The 18,029-nt window shown below is 40.0% G+C and overlaps 1 long non-coding RNA gene across 1 annotated transcript; it reads left to right on the plus strand.

Moving 5' to 3' along the window:
- The first annotated feature begins 3,385 nt into the window (after window positions 1-3,385).
- Window positions 3,386-15,102, plus strand: LOC134479277 (uncharacterized). Its single transcript, XR_010052406.1, has 2 exons — window positions 3,386-3,470; window positions 14,775-15,102. It is a non-coding gene; the product is annotated as an uncharacterized LOC134479277 (long non-coding RNA).
- Window positions 15,103-18,029: the final 2,927 nt, after the last annotated feature.

Consider the following 18,029-nt stretch of genomic DNA (forward strand, 5'->3'; position numbering starts at 1 on the left):
TACTAGCAGGAGCATGCATAAGTCTGGTGATGAGAGTTCAGCAGTCTTACTTCCAATATTTCCACAAATCGAAGGGTGAAAATATAGTCTCAAGAAAATCTCATAAGCCCTATTCCAATTATATTACATTTTAATTCCACTGTGTGCAGGAGTTTTGGAGTTGTCTTTCATTTTATAATGAAGGTTTATCAGAAAGTCTATAAAGGACATTTTCAAGGGCCATGAGAGCACATTTAAAGGGCAATACATTCAGATAGCAGCAAGGGTTAGGAGAGATATTTTGTAGCACACATGACGGTGGACCAAAAACAGAAGTAGAAGTTAGATGAAAAGGGTATCTGTGGGGAATGATTTTCATTTTAGTCTCAAGAAACAGTGTGTGGACAGACATTTTAAAAAGTTCTTAATAGATTATATAAGTGGAGAAATATTTGTCAGGGTTTCAGAATATTAAGCTAGATGGAAAACTATTAAGTAGAAAAAATGTTGAAATCAGCTAGAAACTGAATCAAAAATTTTAAGAATACTCAAGATTCTGGAGATTGAAGCTGATAAAGAAAACAAGAGAACAAAGAAAACTTCACAGTTATTTACCTGGCTTTCACTGTCTTCTGCTCTTTAGTGTATTTAATTTACCACTTTTGTTAGTCTATTATTTTTGTTATCCTCAGTAGTTTTTCAATAATAATTTAAAGATTATAAAATACTTAACCTTCACATACTTCTTAATATTTAATTATTTTAATATTTAATTATTAAAATATAGAAAACTTCAAAAATTATCAAAGGCTTTTCATATACTTTGCTTTATTTTATAGCTGACCCATGCATTTTATTTATGTACACTAACAATTATAACCTAACATTCTTTGTATTTATATATACCATTTATTAACTGTGGGAGTTATAAGTAGAAAATTTAAAAAATTAATTTACTATATTCTCCTTCTCCTTAAACTTTTTCTCTTGCATATAAACCTAAAATATTGCATTATTAGATTTCTAATAGATCATTTGACCATGATTCTTAGTTATTTGAAATTATTTTTATATTATACATTCATCAGAAAAAAAAATTAGGTCTAGAGTTTTTTTAATTGATCTCTCTTTCCCCTTAGCACATTATATTATTAGACCTTTATTTTCTAGTTTGTATCAATTCTAATGTAAATTTTGGAGCATAAATTCTGTCCTTAACTCATACGTTGGGTTAAAGATCTTATGTTATTATCCTATATGTCCCTCAAGTATGTTTAGTAATTTTGTTTTGTTTTTTAGTCTTTAAGTCATTATTATCGTCTCTTCTTCAGATTGGGTACCTTCTTCTTCCCTCTCTCCATTTCTCCCTTCCTCATTCTCTCCTTCCATTTCTTCTTCTATAATTCTAATTGATCTACATCTCATGTTATCTCAGCCTTAGCATCTTGATTACTGTATTAAGGATGTATATTACAAAGCCAGTAGACTAGATAATTTTTGTCGTTTCATTTTGAAGTTTATAAACTTCCTTTTCTGTCATCTCCACTCTGCTATGAACCCTGTAAAAGAACAATAAACACTTACATGCCAATGCTTAGTTTTCTTTCTCTACTCATGACACCCAGGAGCTCCTGGCAAGGGAATGGTCACTCACAGAGGGTACATCTTCCTGCCTTAATGAAAGGAACCAAAATAGTTCCCTGCTACATGACCACAGGCCAATCTCCTCTAGACAATCCTTCACTGAAACTTTCTTCCCGGTTGCTTATAGGTTGTGTCAACTTGACAATTAAAACATACAATCACATAGATCATTGACTTTTGTCTAGTGTTATATGATTATATTACTATAAGATGGCTCAGATATTGTTAACCCAGTAAAATGAAGACATTTCCTCAACTCTTCAAATTTAAAGGGTTTGGATCATTTTTTTTAATTTTGTTATGTAACAATTTTATTAAAATTGGTAAAAACTATGAGTTATTTTACTCATTTGATTGGATATGACTAAACTCCAATTCTGAGTCAACTTCTGTTCCAATGTCAATAAATTTTCTCCTTTGTCACACTGCTTAATTCTGTCCCATGAAGGGACCACACAGGATCCACTGACATTGGCCAGTGGTTTTTGTTGTAGTACATTTCTTGAAACTTTTGCTATGGGTTTTGTTTTTTCACCATTTTGCAAGTAGTGGATGTGTTAGCTTTTTGCCAGGTGTTTTACAGAATCAAGGGAGCCCTTTGTGCTTCAATTATTTCTCCCATGTAGTAGCCCTTTCTCTAGTTTGTCAGGCCGTAAAGGTGTTTCGCCATGAGTTTTATTTCCATATATGATCCTTGTGCATATTCATGGTCAGAGATAAATGTTAACAGCGATAATATAGAAAAAGCCTTGTCTAGCCTTAGTAGAAGATGAGGATCCCAGACCTACTACAGTTTGATATGCCAGAGTGGATGGATTTCCATGGGATATTTCCCATTCTCTGAGGAGAAAGGCAGAGGGGAGTTGCAAGGGAAGGACTAGGAGAAGTGGAGGAAGGGGAAGCTCCGATCATGGTGTAAAGAAAATAAATAAATTAATCAATGGAAAACATTAAAAAGTATTATATAGATGTATGAAGCTCTCAAAGAATAAGTACAAATGTATTTCTCTCCACTGGTTAAATTTATGTTCCAATTCAGGGCAGGTTAGTGCTTTATTTATGTATTTAACTTTTTAAATTCTTAGAAGTTGCCTTTTTGTGATCTAAGTGCAAGTTCAGTTATACTAAGTAGGCAAGGCTGAATGTAGAAAGCTCAGTTTGTATTGCAAGATACTGGAAACTCATTGGCAAGCTTTAAATTATATCTTAATATCACCTGGCTTCTTGTCTAGAGAGAATACAGCCTGAAGGAGTGGAAGAAAGCCATATGTTGAGTACTTCTGAGCCATGAAAGAACATCAGTTAGGTGTATAATGATTGGCCATTAACCCTTTTGATCCTCTCACTGTCATTTAAAATAAGCATAGAATGTTCACAATATTTTGGGGACAATGCTTTAGTATAAAATGTGTATAAAATTCTTAGAAATAAGTAACTAATATACAACCTGAAGGAAACTTACACTAACCCAAGTTCATTGCACTTGTTACCTATTGCATCAAGGTATCTGTGCAGAAAATAGTAATCTAGGTAATAAGATTACTCTTTATAATTAGAAAAGATTATGAGAGGGCTGTGTTATGGAGCAAATTATTTGACAAGTGTTTGGAAGGCTACTCTTCAGATAACTCCCTCAAAACCATACAACACACAAATATGAATAGTGTTACTTGAGAAATTTAGTGTGAATTGTTAAGTCAAATAGATACACTGACTTTTCTGCCCTACCAGAAATGAAGAAAATGTGTAAATCAGTGCGGAGGATTTACTGGTTTGAATCGTGACTCTTCTCTACCAGTCTGCCAGAAATGTTCCTCTTATGGACCATGCATCCTGAAATGAATAAGGTATCCAATCCTTTATATTTTAGAGAATTCATTTAAGCTGCAAAGGGAGTCTAAGAAGAAACATGTAGTGTTAAGAAATCCACAAGCCCCTCTGTGTCCCTGTTTTTACTAATGTATTTCAGTTCTTATTGCCAGATGAGAAAGGGCAATAAATACTATTAGGAACCAACATGGCCACTTCTGGTACTGTGAAAATGGAGGTTCTCTTGCAAACAGAAAGTGACATAGGTATTTTGGGGACTTTTTTCAAAGTTTTAAAGTAAGAAAGATGCAAACAGCTTCTTTTCACTAAAGATAGGGGAGGGGTAGGGAAAAGAACTTGGAGAGGGGACCAGGAAAGGAGGGCAATGTTTGTGATATTTATGAATTAACTATTTGTTTAATTAATTAATTATAAAAGACATTTCCACTTGGTTAGCAGGTTCATTTTCATGTTTCTATGATTCTTGTGTGGTGGGAAGATGCATCAGAATCTTTAGAAGATGTTAAATTTCTTAGTAAGGACTCCAGCATTTGATTTTGCAGTTCACGGTTTATAATGCAGTGTGTGACACCTGGTAGGTATTAAGAAATACTTAAGTAGTTTAAATGTAATTGAAAATAAATGCTTTGTTTATATCCAACAGCCATAAGAATATAATCACCTCATTTGCATGATTAAATCTCCTCCCACAATTTTGCACTATTCTCTCTAATTAAATTTATTTTGATTTTGAAAAAAGTCCATAATTAAAATGGATTTAGAAATCTATATGAAGCTGCCATAGATTTAATTGCAATGGCAATAACAGATCATTATATTATACTTAGGATGTGGCAAGTTGTCTTGAAATTAATTTTCAAGAGTAGAAATGAATCCTGAAATGTAAAGGGACATCTGTATATAAAATATTATTACTGATATACTCATATTCTGTCCAGCTGAGATGACATTGCTAAGTCTGTCCTCAAACTGGGGCTGTGTGAAAAGTGATATTAAGGTGTGGTATGCTCTGTGTATTAGTAGAAAAATGTGTTTCTTAATTCCTACCGTTTGCACTGTGAATCTGTTACACACTAATAGGCAATAGAACGAGATTATTTTTCTCAATTACTATTCACTGCCCTTTAAAACAAAGACATGTCATTGATTTCCTTTGTATTCTCAGCAGCAGCTGGAAGAAATAGAAGTGACACTCTCGACCTTCATCATGTTATGGGATTAAATCATGACAGAAGGGAGACAGAAACTAATTATTCACATTTTTAATAGAAATTGAGTAAATACTTGGAGGTGTGGTGAGAACAGAAAAATGGTGTGGCATAACAGAGGAAAGATATTTGATATTCCAATGTTGTACTAATCCTAGAGGAGATTTAAAGGAAGAGGGGCTAGCCTCCTTTATAACACCTAGATAAAACCACCCTTGCTTGCAATGGAATCTATTTGTGCTAGCCATCCATTCATCATTTTAGGGTTGAGTTAGTTATTCACTATCATACAGGCATCAACACTTATAGAACCAAATGACTTCGTGATATAGATAGCAATTTTGATTTAATACCATTTAGTATGTATAAATAGACAATTAACATTAGCAATTTTGATTTAATATTAATTTTATTTTATGATTTACTAGTAATTTTATAATTATATTATTTATATTTATTGATATATGTACAAATTTATATTGATTAATATTAATGTGATAATTAAAAACTTTTTTTATTGATGAATAATTCTTTTTTTTTATTAACTTGAGTATTTCTTATATACATTTCGAGTGTTATTCCCTTTCCCAGTTTCTGGGCAAACATCCCCCTCCCCCCTCCCCTTCTTTATGGGTATTCCCCTCCCCACCCTCCCACCATTGCCGCCCTCCCCCCAACAGACTAGTTCACTGGGGGTTCAGTTTTAGCAGGACCCAGGGCTTCCCCTTCCACTGGTGCTCTTACTAGGATATTCATTGCTACCTATGAGGTCAGAGTCCAGGGTCAGTCCATGTATAGTCTTTAGGTAGTGGCTTAGTCCCTGGAAGCTCTGGTTGCTTGGCATTGTTGTACATATGGGGTCTCGAGCCCCTTCAAGCTCTTCCAGTTCTTTCTCTGATTCCTTCAACGGGGGTCCTATTCTCAGTTCAGTGGTTTGCTGCTGGCATTCGCCTCTGTATTTGCTGTATTCTGGCTGTGTCTCTCAGGAGCGATCTACATCCGGTTCCTGTCGGTCTGCACTTCTTTGCTTCATCCATCTTGTCTAATTGGGTGGCTGTATATGAATGGGCCACATGTGGGGCAGGCTCTGATGGGTGTTCCTTCTGTGTCTGTTTTAATCTTTGCCTCTCTATTCCCTGCCAAGGGTATTCTTGTTCCCCTTTTAAAGAAGGAGTGAAGCATTCACATTTTGATCATCCGTCTTGAGTTTCATTTGCTCTAGGCATCTAGGGTAATTCCAGCATTTTGGCTAATAGCCACTTATCAATGAGTGCATACCATGCATGTCTTTCTGTGATTGGGTTAGCTCACTCAGGATGATATTTTCCAGTTCCAACCATTTGCCTACGAATTTCATAAAGTCATTGTTTTTGATAGCTGCGTAATATTCCATTGTGTAGATGTACCACATTTTCTGTATCCATTCCTCTGTTGAAGGGCATCTGGGTTCTTTCCAGCTTCTCGCTATCATAAATAAGGCTGAGATGAACATAGTGGAGCAAGTGTCTTTTTCATATGTTGGGGCATCTTTTGGGTATATCCTCAGGCAGTTCAATGTCCAATTTTCTGAGGAACCTCCAGACTGATTTCCAGAATGGTTGTACCAGTCTACAACCCCACCAACAATGGAGGAGTGTTCCTCTTTCTCCGCATCCTCGCCAGCATTTGCTGTCACCTGATTTTTGATCTTAGCCATTCTCACTGGTGTGAGGTGAAATCTCAGGGTTGTTTTGGTTTGCATTTCCCTTATGACTAAAGATGTTGAACATTTCTTTAGGTGTTTCTCAGCCATTCGGCATTCCTCAGCTGTGAATTGTTTAGCTCTGAACCCCATTTTTGTTTTTGTTTTTTTTTCAGAGCTGGGGACCGAACCCAGGGCCTTGTGCTTCCTAGGCAAGTGCTCTACCACTGAGCTCAATTCGAACCCCGTGAACCCCATTTTTAATAGGGTTATTTGTCTCCCTGCGGTCTAACTTCTTGAGTTCTTTGTATATTTTGGATATAAGGCCTCTATCTGTTGTAGGATTGGTAAAGATCTTTTCCCAATCTGTTGGTTGCCATTTTGTCCTAACCACAGTGTCCTTTGCGTTACAGAAGCTTTGCAGTTTTATGAGATCCCATTTGTCGATTCTTGATCTTAGAGCATAAGCCATTGGTGTTTAGTTCAGGAAATTTTTTTTCCAGTGCCCATGTGTTCCAGATGCTTCCCTAGTTTTTCTTCTATTAGTTTGAGTGTGTCTGGTTTGATGTGGAGGTCCTTGATCCACTTGGACTTAAGCTTTGTACAGGGTGATAAGCATGGATCAATCTGCATTCTTCTACATGTTGCCCTCCAGTTGAACCAGCACCATTTGCTGAAAATGCTATCTTTTTTCCATTGGATGGTTTTGGCTCCTTTGTCAAAAATCAAGTGACCATAGGTGTGTGGGTTCATTTCTGGGTCTTCAATTCTATTCCATTGGTCTATCTGTCTGTCTCTGTACCAATACCATGCAGTTTTTATCACTATTGCTCTGTAATACTGCTTGAGTTCAGGGATAGTGATTCCCCCTGAAGTCCTTTTATTGTTGAGGATAGTTTTAGCTATCCTGGGTTTTTTGTTATTCCAGATGAATTTGCAAATTGTTCTGTCTAACTCTTTGAAGAATTGGATTGGTATTTTGATGGGGATGGCATTGAATCTGTAGATCGCTTTTGGTAAAATGGCCATTTTTACTATATTAATCCTGCCAATCCATGAGCATGGGAGATCTTTCCATCTTCTGAGGTCTTCTTCAATTTCTTTCTTCAGTGTCTTGAAGTTCTTATTTTACAAATCTTTTACTTGCTTGGTTAAAGTCACACTGAGGTACTTTATATTATTTGGGTCTATTATGAAGGGTGTTGTTTCCCTAATTTCTTTCTCGGCTAGTTTCTCTTTAGTGTAGAGGAAGGCTACTCATTTATTTGAGTTAATTTTATACCCAGCCACTTTGCTGAAGTTGTTTATCAGCTTTAGTAGTTCTCTGGTGGAACTTTTGGGATCACTTAAATATACTATCATATCATCTGCAAATAGTGATATTTTGACTTCTTTTCCGATCTGTATCCCCTTGAACTCCTTTTTTTGTCCGATTGCTCTGGCTAGAAATTCAAGAACTATATTGAATAAGTAGGGAGAGAGTGGGCAGCCTTGTCTAGTCCCTGATTTTAGTGGGATTGCTTCAAGTTTCTCTCCATTTAGTTTAATGTTCGCAACTGGTTTGCTGTATATGGCTTTTACTATGTTTAGGTATGGGCCTTGAATTCCTATTCTTTCCAGGACTTTTATCATGAAGGGCTGTTGAATTTTGTCAAATGCTTTCTCAGCATCTAATGTAATGATCATGTGGTTTTGTTCTTTCAGTTTGTTTATATAATGGATCACGTTGATGGTTTTCCGTATATTAAACCATCCCTGCATGCCTGGGATAATTAAACAACTTTTAAAAGTGTTATTTAATAAAATTCACTTTCAATATGTCACTCCTAAAGTAAACTACAATGAACTGGTTTGTAGCATAACTGAGCGGTTCTGATAATGGATTTGAGTTACTCGGTCCATCTGAAGACTTAACTCTTGACATTTTCATTCAAATTTTACCCTCTGCTTTTTTTTTTTTTGTTGTTTTCTTATTTTTTTTTATTAACTTGAGTATTTCTTATATACATTTCGAGTGTTATTTCCTTTCCCGGTTTCCGGGCAAACATCCCCCTCCCCCCTCCCCTTCCTTATGGGTGTTCCCCTCCCAACCCTCCCACCATTGCCGCCCTCCCCCCATAGACTAGTTCACTGGGGGTTCAGTCTTAGCAGGACCCAGGGCTTCCCCTTCCACTGGTGCTCTTACTAGGATATTCATTGCTGCCTATGGGGTCAGAGTCCAGGGTCAGTCCATGTATAGTCTTTAGGTAGTGGCTTAGTCCCTGGAAGCTCTGGTTGCTTGGCATTGTTGTACTTTTGGGGTCTCGAGCCCCTTCAAGCTCTTCCAGTTCTTTCTCTGATTCCTTCAATAGGGGACCTATTCTCAGTTCAGTGGTTTGCTGCTGGCATTCGCCTCTGTATTTGCTGTATTCTGGCTGTGTCTCTCAGGAGCGATCTACATCCGGCTCCTGTCGGTCTGCACTTCTTTGCTTCATCCATCTAGTCCAATTGGGTGGCTGTATATGTATGGGCCAAATGTGGGACAGGCTCTGAATGGGTGTTCCTTCAGTCTCTGTTTTAATCTTTGCCTCTCCCTTCCCTGCCAAGGGTATTCTTTTTCCTCATTTAAAGAAGGAGTGAAGCATTCACATTTTGATCATCCGTCTTGAGTTTCGTTTGTTCTAGGGATCTAGGGTAATTCAAGCATTTGGGCTAATAGCCACTTATCAATGAGTGCATACCATGTATGTCTTTCTGTGATTGGGTTAGTTCACTCAGGATGATATTTTCCAGTTCCAACCATTTGCCTACGAATTTCATAAACTCGTTGTTTTTGATAGCTGAGTAGTATTCCATTGTGTAGATGTACCACATTTTCTGTATCCATTCCTCTGTTGAAGGGCATCTGGGTTCTTTCCAGTTTCTGGCTATTATAAATAAGGCTGCGATGAACATAGTGGAGCACGTGTCTCTTTTATATGTTGAGGCATCTTTTGGGTATATGCCCAAGAGAGGTATAGCTGGATCCTCAGGCAGTTCAAAGTCCAATTTTCTGAGGAACCTCCAGACTGATTTCCAGAATGGTTTTACCAGTCTGCAATCCCACCAACAATGGAGGAGTGTTCCTCTTTCTCCACAACCTCGCCAGCATCTGCTGTCACCTGAGTTTTTGATCTTAGCCAATCGCACTGGTGTGAGGTGAAATCTCAGGGTTGTTTTGATTTGCATTTCCCTTATGACTAAAGATGTTGAACATTTCTTTAGGTGTTTCTCAGCCATTCGGCATTCCTCAGCTGTGAATTCTTTGTTTAGCTCTGAACCCCATTTTTTAATAGGGTTATTTGTTTCCCTGCGGTCTAACTTCTTGAGTTCTTTGTATATTTTGGATATAAGGCCTCTATCTGTTGTAGGGTTGGTAAAGATCTTTTCCCAATCTGTTGGTTGCCGTTTTGTCCTAACCACAGTGTCCTTTGCCTTACAGAAGCTTTGCAGTTTTATGAGATCCCATTTGTCAATTCTTGATCTTAGAGCATAAGCCATTGGTGTTTTGTTCAGGAAATTTTTTCCAGTGCCCATGTGTTCCAGATGCTTCCCTAGTTTTTCTTCTATTAGTTTGAGTGTGTCTGGTTTGATGTGGAGGTCCTTGATCCACTTGGACTTAAGCTTTGTACAGGGTGATAAGCATGGATCGATCTGCATTCTTCTACATGTTGCCCTCCAGTTGAACCAGCACCATTTGCTGAAAATGCTATCTTTTTTCCATTGGATGGTTTTGGCTCCTTTGTCAAAAATCAAGTGACCATAGGTGTGTGGGTTCATTTCTGGGTCTTCAATTCTATTCCATTGGTCTATCTGTCTGTCTCTGTACCAATACCATGCAGTTTTTATCACTATTGCTCTGTAATACTGCTTGAGTTCAGGGATAGTGATTCCCCCTGAAGTCCTTTTATTGTTGAGGATAGCTTTAGCTATCCTGGGTTTTTTGTTATTCCAGATGAATTTGCAAATTGTTCTGTCTAACTCTTTGAAGAATTGGATTGGTATTTTGATGGGGATTGCATTGAATCTGTAGATTGCTTTTGGTAAAATGGCCATTTTTACTATATTAATCCTGCCAATCCATGAGCATGGGAGATCTTTCCATCTTCTGAGGTCTTCTTCAATTTCTTTCTTCAGTGTCTTGAAGTTCTTATTGTACAGATCTTTTACTTGCTTGGTTAAAGTCACACCGAGGTACTTTATATTATTTGGGTCTATTATGAAGGGTGTCGTTTCCCTAATTTCTTTCTTGGCTTGTTTCTCTTTTGTATAGAGGAAGGCAACTGATTTATTTGAGTTAATTTTATACCCAGCCACTTTGCTGAAGTTGTTTATCAGCTTTAGTAGTTCTCTGGTGGAACTTTTGGGATCACTTAAATATACTATCATATCATCTGCAAATAGTGATATTTTGACCTCTTCTTTTCCAATCTGTATCCTTTTGATCTCCTTTTGTTGTCTGATTGCTCTGGCTAGAACTTCAAGAACTATATTGAATAAGTAGGGAGAGAGTGGGCAGCCTTGTCTAGTCCCTGATTTTAGTGGGATTGCTTCAAGTTTCTCTCCATTTAGTTTAATGTTAGCAACTGGTTTGCTGTATATGGCTTTTACTATGTTTAGGTATGGGCCTTGAATTCCTATTCTTTCCAGGACTTTTATCATGAAGGGGTGTTGAATTTTGTCAAATGCTTTCTCAGCATCTAATGAAATGATCATGTGGTTCTGTTCTTTCAGTTTGTTTATATGATGGATCACGTTGATGGTTTTCCGTATATTAAACCATCCCTGCATGCCTGGGATGAAGCCTACTTGATCATGGTGGATGATTGTTTTGATGTGCTCTTGAATTCGGTTTGCCAGAATTTTATTGAGTATTTTTGCGTCGATATTCATAAGGGAAATTGGTCTGAAGTTCTCTTTCTTTGTTGTGTCTTTGTGTGGTTTAGGTATAAGAGTAATTGTAGATTCGTACAAGGAATTCGGTAGGGCTCCATCTGTTTCAATTTTGTGGAATAGTTTGGATAATATTGGTATGAGGTCTTCTATGAAGGTTTGATAGAATTCTGCACTAAACCCATCTGGACCTGGGCTCTTTTTGGTTGGGAGACCTTTAATGACTGCTTCTATTTCCTTAGGAGTTATGGGGTTGTTTAACTGGTTTATCTGTTCCTGATTTAACTTTGATACCTGGTATCTGTCTAGGAAATTGTCCATTTGCTGAAGATTTTCAAATTTTGTTGAATATAGGTTTTTATAGTAAGATCTGATGATTTTTGAATTTCCTCTGAATCTGTAGTTATGTCTCCATTTTCATTTCTGATTTTGTTAATTTGGACGCACTCTCTGTGTCCTCTCGTTAGTCTGGCTAAGGGTTTATCTATCTTGTTGATTTTCTCAAAGAACCAACTTTTGGTCCTGTTGATTCTTTCTATGGTCCTTTTTGTTTCTACTTGGTTGATTTCAGCTCTGAGTTTGATTATTTCCTGCCTTCTACTCCTCCTGGGTGTATTTGCTTCTTTTTGTTCTAGAGCTTTTAGGTGTGCTGTCAAGCTGCTGACATATGCTCTTTCCTGTTTCTTTCTGCAGGCACTCAGCGCTATGAGTTTTCCTCTTAGCACAGCTTTCATTGTGTCCCATAAGTTTGAGTATGTTGTATCTTCATTTTCATTAAATTCTAAAAAGTTTTTAATTTCTTTCTTTATTTCTTCCTTGACCAGGTTATCATTGAGTAGAGCATTGTTCAATTTCCACGTATATGTGGGCATTCTTCCCTTATTGTTATTGAAGACCAGTTTTAGGCCGTGGTGGTCCGATAGCACGCATGGGATTATTTCTATCTTTCTGTACCTGTTGAGGCCCGTTTTTTGACCAATTATATGGTCAATTTTGGAGAAAGTACCATGAGGAGCTGAGAAGAAGGTATATCCTTTTGCTTTAGGATAGAATGTTCTATAAATATCCGTTAAGTCCATTTGGCTCATGACTTCTCTTAGTCTGTCGACATCACTGTTTAATTTCTGTTTCCATGATCTGTCCATTGATGAGAGTGGGGTGTTGAAATCTCCCACTATTATTGTGTGAGGTGCAATGTGTGTTTTGAGCTTTAGTAAGGTTTCTTTTACGTATGTAGGTGCCCTTGTATTTGGGGCATAGATATTTAGGATTGAGAGTTCATCTTGGTGGATTTTTCCTTTGATGAATATGAAGTGTCCTTCCTTATCTTTTTTGATGACTTTTAGTTGGAAATTGATTTTATTTGATATTAGAATGGCTACTCCAGCTTGCTTCTTCTGACCATTTGCTTTGAAAGTTGTTTTCCAGCCTTTCACTCTGAGGTAGTGTCTGTCTTTGTCTCTGAGGTGTGTTTCCTGTAGGCAGCAGAATGCAGGGTCCTCGTTGCGTATCCAGTTTGTTAATCTATGTCTTTTTATTGGGGAGTTGAGGCCATTGATATTGAGAGATATTAAGGAATAGTGATTATTGTTTCCCTTTATATTCATATTTGGATGTGAGGTTATGTTTGTGTGCTTTCATTCTCTTTGTTTTGTTGCCAAGACGATTAGTTTCTTGCTTCTTCTAGGGTATAGCTTGCCTCCTTATGTTGGGCTTTACCATTTATTATCCTTTGTAGTGCTGGATTTGTAGAAAGATATTGTGTAAATTTGGTTTTGTCATGGAATATCTTGGTTTCTCCATCAATGTTAATTGAGAGTTTTGCTGGATACAGTAACCTGGGCTGGCATTTGTGTTCTCTTAGGGTCTGTATGACATCAGTCCAGGATCTTCTGGCCTTCATAGTTTCTGGCGAGAAGTCTGGTGTGATTCTGATAGGTCTCCCTTTATATGTTACTTGACCTTTTTCCCTTACTGCTTTTAATATTCTTTCTTTATTTTGTGCGTTTGGTGTTTTGACAATTATGTGACGGGAGGTGTTTCTTTTCTGGTCCAATCTATTTGGAGTTCTGTAGGCTTCTTGTATGCCTATGGGTATCTCTTTTTTTAGGTTAGGGAAGTTTTCTTCTATGATTTTGTTGAAGATATTTACTGGTCCTTTGAGCTGGGAGTCTTCACTCTCTTCTATACCTATTATCCTTAGGTTTGATCTTCTCATTGAGTCCTGGATTTCCTGTATGTTTTGGACCAGTAGCTTTTTCCGCTTTACATTATCTTTGACAGTTGAGTCAATGATTTCTATGGAATCTTCTGCTCCTGAGATTCTCTCTTCCATCTCTTGTATTCTGTTGGTGAAGCTTGTATCTACAGCTCCTTGTCTCTTCTTTTGGTTTTCTATATCCAGGGTTGTTTCCATGTGTTCTTTCTTGATTGCTTCTATTTCCATTTTTAATTCCTTCATCTGTTTCATTGTGTTTTCCTGGAATTCTTTCAGGGATTTTTGCCATTCCTCTCTGTAGGCCTCTACTTGTTTATTAATGATTTCCTGTGTTTCCCTAAGTGTGTTCATGTCTTTCTTGAAGTCCTCCAGCATCATGATCAAATATGATTTTGAAACTAGATCTTGCTTTTCTGGTGTGTTTGGATATTCCATGTTTGTTTTGGCGGGAGAATTGGGCTCCGATGATGGCATGCAGTCTTGGTTTCTGTTGCTTGGGTTCCTGCGCTTGCCTCTCGCCATCAGATTATCTCTAGTGTTACTTTGTTCTGCTATTTCTGACAGTGGCTAGACTGACCTATAAGCCTGTGTGTCAGGAGTGCTGTAGACCTGTTTTCCTCTCTTTCAGTCAGTTATGGGGACAGAGTGTTCTGCTTTCCGGCGTGTAGTTTTTCCTCTCTACAGGTCTTCAGCTGTTCCTGTGGGCCTGTGTCTTGAGTTCACCAGGCAGCTTTCTTGCAGCAGAAAATTTGGTCTTACCTGTGGTCCCGAGGCTCAGGTTCGCTCGTGGGGTGCTGCCCAGGGGCTCTCTGCAGCGGCAGCAACCAGGAAGACCTGTGCCGCCCCTTCCGGGAGCTTCAGTGCACCAGGGTTCCAGATGGTCTTTGGCTTTTTCCTCTGGCGTCCGAGATGTGTGTGCAGGGAGCAGTCTCTTCTGGTTTCCCAGGCTTGTCTGCCTCTCTGAAGGTTTAGCTCTCCCTCCCACGGGATTTGGGTGCAGAGAACTGTTTATCGGGTCTGTTTCTTTCAGGTTCCGGCGGTGTCTCAGGCGCAGAAGTCCTGCCGCTCCTGGGCCCTCCCCCACGGGAGCCCAGAGGCCTTATACAGTTTCCTCTTGGGCCAGGGATGTGGGCAGGGGTGAGCAGTGTTGGTGGTCTCTTCCGCTCTGCAGCCTCAGGAGTGCCCACCTGACCAGGCGGTTGGGTCTCTCTCTCACCGGGTCTGGGAGCAGAGAGCTGCTGCGGGCCGGGATCCGCGGGTCTACCCTCTGCTTTTTACTGACATCTTTTCTTTCACATTAAAGGAATGCCATATTCTGTGAGGAGCTGTCCGAGGAGTTGTCCTCACATATGTGAGGAGCTGTCCTCACAAACTCCATTACAAGATGGCACCGGCATCCGGCAGAACGCACCTAGTAAAAAGGGCAATACGCAGGCACCTGGCAACTTCCCTACTCAAAGGGACACGTACGTTTTGGTACGTCATCTGGCATAATTGGCAGCGACCAGTCAGAGAGTGACACGTCCTAGGCGAGGATAGTTTCCTATATAAGGGACGGTTATTCCTCACTCGATGTCTCCGCATTGTAAGCTTATGCTCTCCCTCTCAAGACGCATTAAAGCTTTTCTGCAGTAGGATCCTGTGTGTGCCGCGTCGTTCCTGCTGGCGAGACGTAGCGCGGGACATTTGGTGCCAAAAACCCGGGAAAGACCTCGCCATCGTCAGCACCTTCGGAGATCCCTTGGGGACAAAAAGGATTCAGAACTGCAGGTAGATACGTTCGGAGAGGCAGCCCTCTCTTGAACTTTGGTCTGGGGTTGTCACCACCTTGGGAAGGATTTGTTGAGGCTATAGTATTTGTCCTGGGAGCCACCCTACTCTTTATATTCTTTTTTCACCGTTTTGCTGTTAAAAGGACGATCACAGCAGCAGAAGGTGCGTCTCAGTCTCTCGTATATAAGTGAGCTTCGCGCAGCTGCCTTTTACCTTTGATTTTGACTGTTGAGGAGCAAGGACGCGATAAGGCCGAGGTAGATAAGCGGCACCGTCCAGGGAGGCGCGTGTAAGACTCCTGTACATAAGAGAGCAGCGTGTCCGTCTCTACCCTTTCACTTCACACCTTGTCAGATGGACGTAGATAAGCCGCCAGTGTTCCTGGCCCATCATGGGATCCTCACAGTCTGTGGTCACGGCCTTGGAAACAGTGTTAAAGCAGAGGAACATCAAAACTGGAGGAGGAACACTGAAAAACTTTGTGAAGGAGGTGGAGAGGGTGGCACCTTGGTTTGCCTGTTCAGGCTCGTTTACAATTGCCTCATGGAACAAACTTGGAAAAGACCTTGACAGAAAATTTGCGGAAGAGGATCTGCACCTAGGGACAAAAGCTATATGGAAGCTGGTTAAGAATTGTTTAAAGGATGAAACGTGTAAGGCAGCAGTAATAGAAGGACAGGCCACTCTCGAGGTAGTCTGGGAAAGTCTGTCAGAAACCGAACGTAGTGAGAGGTTGGGCGCACGCAAGAAAAAGGACGTCCTAAGAAAGAAAAAGGGCCCTCCCGGTAAGTCCGCAGACAAGGGAGCGTTGAAATTTTCAGATTCCAGCACTTCCTCCTCTACACATAAACCAGGAGGGGGAGCCAGCCTATACCCTGTGAAAGAGCTAGAAGCGCTGAACCTCGGCAGTTCTGAAAGCTCTGAAAATAAAACCTTAGACTCAGAGGAGGAGGCCGAGCTAGTGCTGTTAGTATTCTTGAAACCGCCAGTATAATTAAAACCACTAGTAAGGTGGCAGATATTTTCCGAAAAATCCAAATTATCCTATTAAATAGAAGATTCCCTGTATATATTACTCATATACAGGCCCATTCTGGACTCCCTGGCCCAATGAGTTCAGAGAATGATTTGGCTGACAAAGCCACAAAAATGATAGCTGTGGCCCTGGCCTCTCCTTTAGAGGCCGCTAAAGCCTTTCATGGCAATTTCCATGTCACCTCAGAAACTTTATGCCGCCGCTTCTCTATAACTAGAAAAGAGGCACGTGATATAGTCACCCAATGCCAACAGTGCTGCCAGTTCCTCCCAGTTCCTCACATCGGGGTCAACCCGAGAGGAATACAGCCATTGCAAATCTGGCAAATGGATGTTACTCATAATTCTACTTTTGGAAAATTACAGTATGTGCATGTATCTATAGACACATGTTCTGACATTCTACATGCCACCCCACTTACAGGAGAAAAAACAACACATGTCATTCAGCACTGCCTTGAAGCATGGAGTGCTTGGGGAAAGCCAAAATGTGTAAAAACTGACAATGGCCCCGCCTACACATCTCAAAAATTCCGTCAGTTTTGTGCTCAGATGCAGGTTACCCACCTGATGGGCCTGCCCTACAACCCTCAAGGACAGGGAATCATAGAGCGTGCTCATCGGACGCTCAAATCATATTTAATAAAACAAAGAGGGGGAATTATGATAGAACTCCCCCCAACACCCCGAGTGGCCACTGCTCTGGCCCTTTTTACCTTAAATTTTTTAAATCTTGATGAAGCTGGACAAACAGCGACTGAGCGACATTGCTCAGAGCCCAAGAGGACAAAAGAATTAGTCAAATGGAAGGATGTATTGACAAATGAATGGAAAGGCCCGGATCCTGTTTTAATAAGATCCAGGGGAGCTGTCTGTGTTTTTCCACAGGACAATGAAAATCCCATATGGATCCCAGGACGACTTACTCGAAGCATCACAGCAAGTGATCAAGAAGGGACTGGGACTCCTGCACCTCCTCACTCTTCTTCCATGGATGCCAGCAACGGTGCAGGGCGAGCTATGATGGGGAAGAATGTCAACCTTTCCACTCCTGATGCCGGTGATGTACCACTAACAGGGATTTAGGGTTGGCCTATTTACCTAAGGATCCACAGGTTGAACGACTAAAAGAAAATAGGACTATTCCCCTTAAGGGCAGCCTTTATTTTGGCATATTCAACAAAACATCTTTTGATCTCCCTTGCATTATGTTATATAATCAATCTTCTGCTTGGTTAAGGGAGGCAACATGGGGAACTGGTGAGGAGGACATTGTGGCTAACGCCACAGTTCTCTATGGTGGTGGCCTTACATTGCGTTAATGGTAGCTGCACTGATCTTACGCCCATGGCGATGCTACTTGGAGGAAAGGGCGAAAAGGGACGGTTGTCATTTTCCTGGGTGGGGAACATCAAACCTGCTGCCTCTGTCTGGACAGCTACTCATATAAAATATCGCAGTAGTTACCCGCATGCCTCGCTTTATCCCGATCCCTGTTGATACCCCGGGGACCATGACCTTATTTAGAGGAAAAAGAGATTTTGGTACTTCTGCAATTATTGCTGGCATTATTGCTACGACAGCAGTCGCTGCCTCGGTTACTGCCTCGGCATTGGCCTTGTCAAATTCAGTACAGACAACCCAAACTATCAACGATTTATCGGCCACCATCTCTGTGGCTCGGGACAGACAGGCCTCGGCCAATACTCAGACATAGGGAGGCCTTATGCTTGTCAACCAACGTATAGAT

Source organism: Rattus norvegicus, chromosome 6 (assembly GCF_036323735.1).
Source record: "Rattus norvegicus strain BN/NHsdMcwi chromosome 6, GRCr8, whole genome shotgun sequence".
In the NCBI taxonomy this organism is placed as follows: Eukaryota; Metazoa; Chordata; class Mammalia; order Rodentia; family Muridae; genus Rattus; species Rattus norvegicus.